The sequence below is a fragment of the Phascolarctos cinereus genome, unplaced genomic scaffold, assembly GCF_003287225.1.
Source record: "Phascolarctos cinereus isolate Bilbo 61053 unplaced genomic scaffold, phaCin_HiC Scaffold_726;HRSCAF=1367, whole genome shotgun sequence".
NCBI classification, from domain to species: domain Eukaryota; kingdom Metazoa; phylum Chordata; class Mammalia; order Diprotodontia; family Phascolarctidae; genus Phascolarctos; species Phascolarctos cinereus.
This window is the reverse complement of record NW_027556098.1, coordinates 221,026,611-221,030,963: the sequence shown is the minus strand read 5'-3', so window position 1 is coordinate 221,030,963 and position 4,353 is coordinate 221,026,611. Positions and strand designations below refer to the sequence as shown.

Here is a 4,353-nt window from a genome sequence, read left to right as displayed (position 1 = left end):
AAAATACTTTTATAATAGTTTGATTGGTATGGCACTGAATATGTTAATTTAAAAAGAATTGTCATTTTTATCATATTGGCTTGGCCTATCCATGAGCAATTAATATTTTTCCAATGGTTTGAATCTGACTTTATTTGTGTGAAAAGTGTTTTGTAGTTGTGTTCATATAGTTCCCGGATTTGTCTTGATAGTAGACTCCCAAGTATTTTATATTATCTGCAGTTATTTTAGGTGTGATTTCTCTATCTCCTGCTGGACATTATTAGGTAATATATAGAAATGATGATGAGTTATGTGGATTTATTTTATATCCTGCAACTTTGCTGAAGTTGTTATTTCAACTAGTTTTTTTGGTTGATTCTCTAGTATTCTCCAAGCACACCATCCTATCATCTGCAAAGAGTGTTAGTTTTGTTTCCTCTTTGACTGTGCTAATTTCTTCAATTTTTGTTCTCTTATTGCTATAGCTAACATTTCTAGTACAATGTTGAATAACAGTGGTGAGAATGGACTTCTTTGCTTCATCCCTGATCTTACTGGGAAGGTTTCTAGCTTATCCCAATTACAGATAATACTTGCTAATGGTTTTAGATAGATACTACTTATCCTTTTAAGAAAAGCTCCATTTATTCCTATGCTCTTTAGTGTTAATAGGAATGAGTGTTATAGTTTGTCAAAAGCTTTTTTTGCATCTATTGAGATAATCATATAATTGTGGTTGTTTTTGTTATTGATACACTCAGTTATGCTGATACTTTTCCTAATATTGAACCAGTCCTGAAATCTTGGTATAAATCCCACCTGCTCATAAAGTATGATTTTTATGATGTACTGCCGTAATCTCCTTCTTGGTATTTTATTTAAAGATTTTGCATCAATATTCATTAAGGAAATTAGTCTATAGTTTTCTTTCTCTGTTTTTGCTCTTCCTGGGTTAGGTATCAGCACCATATTTGTCTCATAAAAGGAACTTGGTAGGACTCCTTTGCCTATTTTTTCCCAAATAGTTTATATAGTATTGGAACTAACTGTTCTTTAAATGTTTGGTAGACTTTACTTGTGAATCCATCTGATTCTGGGGATTTTTCCTTAGGGAGTTCATTTATGGCTTGTTCAACCTCTTTTTCTAAGATGGGGTTATTTAAGTATTTCTACTTCCTCTTCTGTTAATGTAGGCAATTTATATTTTTGTAAATATTCAACCATTTCACTTAAATTGTTAGATTTATTGGCATACAATTGTGCAAAATAAGTCCTAATAATTGCTATGATTTCTTCTTCATTGTAGTGAATTTACCCTTTTCATTTTTGATACCAGTAATTTGATTTTTTTAATTAAAGTTAATCAATGGTTTATCTATTTTTCTGTAAAACCAACTCATAATTTTATTTATTGCTTTCAATTTTATTAATCTCTTTGACCTGCAAGATTTCCAATTCAGTATTTAATTGGAGATTTTTAATTTGTTCTTTTTCTTTTTTTTTTTCAGTTGCATGCCCAATTCATTGTTGTGCTCTTTATTTTATTGATATAAGCATTTAAAGATATAAATTCTCCTCTGAGTACCGCTTTGGCTGCAACTCATAAATTTTGGTGCATGGTCTCATTGTCCTCATTCTCTTTAACGAAACTATTGTTTCTATGATTTGTTCTTTGGCTCACTCATCTTTTTTTTTTTTTTGGCTACGCAATGGGGTTAAGTGACTTGCCCAAGGTCACACCGCTAACAAATGTTATGTATGTGAATCCGAATTTGAACTCAGGTCCTCCTGAATCCAGGGCCGGTGCTCTATCCACTGCGCCACCCAGCTGCGCGGGCTCACTCATTCTTTAGGATTAGATTAGTTTCCAATTAATTTTTAACTTATATTTCCACGGCTCTGTAGTGAATATAATTTTTACCGCATTACAGTCTGAAAAGAATGCACTATGTGTATAATATATTAATTAATTAATATACGTCTATATTATAAATAAAAGCACTAGAGGATGCTGACCCAGGTGGCCAGTGGAGTCTCCACAATCATAGAGGGCTTGGAGGACTCAGCAGGCTGGAGTGGCCTCCCAGGTCCACTTGAGGCTGGCCCCGCCCCCTGGAAAGTCGTTGCTATAGAGACCAGCCGAGGGTCTTCTCCTTCGGGACCCCGCCAGTGCCTCAGGATGAGTATCCAGTGGGTGGCGGTGACCACCTTCTTCTACGTCGAGATCCTGGCCTTACTGCTGCTCTGCAGCCCCCTGATCTCGCCGCAGAAATGGCACAAGGTCTTCAGCTCCCGCCTGGTGCGCTGGGTGGTGGGCCGCGGGCGGTTCTTCTTCGGGGTCCTGCTGCTGACTTTGGCGCTGCTCTTCCTGTACGCCGTGTGGGAGACAAGGAAGTTTGAGAGCCTGGGGAAGGAGGGCCTGCTGAGCTGCGCCCCGGGCCCGGAGCACCAGAGAAAGCAGCTCTTCCAAGCGCAGCGGAACATGCACGTCACGGGCTTCGCGCTGCTGCTGTCGCTACTGCTGCGCCGCCTGGCCACCCTCCAGAAGCAGCAGGCCTTGCTGCAGGCCTCCCAGGAGGCCTTGCGGAGGCAGGCCGAAGGCGCCGACGAGGCGGCGCAGCGCTACCGGGACCAGGGCGAGAGGCTCCTGGAGGAGGCCGAGGCCCAGGCCAGCCTGCGTGTCGCCGCCGAGGTGAGCGAGAAGCAGGCCCTGAGAGCGGACCTCAGGAAGCTGACGGAGGAGCTGGAGGCCTGCCGCAGGAACCTGGGGAGCGCCCGGAACGAGGCCCAGGACCTTCGCAAGCGCTGCGAGGGGCTCACCCAAGAGCAAGACCGCCAGCGGGCAGGGCAGATGGAGGCGGGCCCCGATGACCCGCAGATGCAGTGAGGCCTCCGGCCCCGACCTCGCCCTTCACCGCCCCAGCTCCCCTCTCCAAGCTAGCTTCAGGGCCTTCTCTGGGTCATGTGGTGTGAGTGCGTGTGAGCCGGCCTGTTGCACCCCACAATCCTCACCTGGTATTTGGGTCCGTGCCTCCCTTGGCTCCATGCACTCCCCTGCCATACAACTTCCCCACACACCCCTCCCCCATATTTTGGCCTTTCTCTTTTGCTTTGCAAATAAATGTTACCCAGCTTCGACCACTGACTGAGCACCCACCCATCCCTGTACATCTTGGTCCCTGAATTTACCCTGAATTCAGACGGCAATCCCAGTAATTAAGCGGGGTGAGGGGTGTCTTTAGAGTGTTCAGTTTGCACGTTTGGGAGATTTCTCCCTTCTGTTTTATCTTATTCCCTTCCCCCACCCCCAGTCTATTCCAAAGAACGGCGGGGTGGGGTGGGATATTGCTGTCTAAAGAGGGCATCACAAGTTTTAGTTGTTTGAGCTCTTTCTCGGGTTGGATTTTGGTTTAGGGAGTGGGGTGGTATTTCTCTTGGGACAAGGAATCACCCCAAACTGCTGTGTATACTTACAGACTAGGTCTAGGGTGGGCTGCTCCTGTGTATGCAGAGCTTCATTTGTAAAACTATCATAAAGAGGGGTGGGAAAAGAAGAAATGTAATAGGTAATGGGGTTATACCTCAAATCAGCTTGCTAGCTGTAGGGAAAAAAAAGGTGATTGATTTTAAAAAACAAAACAGTTGTAATGTGTGGAGCTTAAAATTATTTTGATGTGCAAAATCAGCTTAAAGCACAAAACTTCCGAGACAAACTGGAATCTTTAAACTAAGTACCTTAATAAAATTGAAACTTTACAGCTTTGTTTGATTAGTCACTATCCGCATGCAATCACAATGGGAGAAAACAGTATTGTTATGGTTACTGAAAAATGTAACCGACTTGAGGGAACATAAGGGAAAAAGGATGAAAGGAATAGGTTTTTGGGGGGCTCTAAGATATGTGAAGAAAGCAAAAAGGGAAAGACAAGAAGGATGAAAATTGGTATATGTTTGTGAGTGAAGATAAGAGTCTAATCCGAGGAACAAATTTGCTACCATAAGAGGATGGGGGGCAGGTGTCTGCTGTCTACTGGATGAAACAGGTCTCTAACCATGTGGGGGCTGGAGCCAAATAGAGCAGGCTAAACACAGAAGACTTAGGAATCAAACAGTTTAATTTCAAAGTGAGGGAGAAGGCTTGCAAGTAAGAACACATGCGTGAGAGCCTCACTCCTAGAGAGGGGACCTGTTTTAATGTGGCCAAATGTCAACAACTCATTCCAGTGGCTTCAGTGAGTGGTAGCCCTGACAATGAGGGGTAATAGCAACAATGTGACAAGTTTGATTCATAGCAGGGCTTCATTATCAGAACATGGATACAGCAGGTGCTTTTCTGGGCTCAGAAAAAATATGGTGCTGATCAAAGCAATA

The 4,353-nt window shown here is 43.3% G+C and overlaps 1 pseudogene; it reads left to right on the top strand.

The window, feature by feature from the left end:
* Positions 1–1,990: 1,990 nt before the first annotated feature.
* Positions 1,991–2,869, top strand: LOC110211490 (B-cell receptor-associated protein 31 pseudogene; annotated as a pseudogene).
* The last annotated feature ends 1,484 nt before the right edge of the window (positions 2,870–4,353 follow it).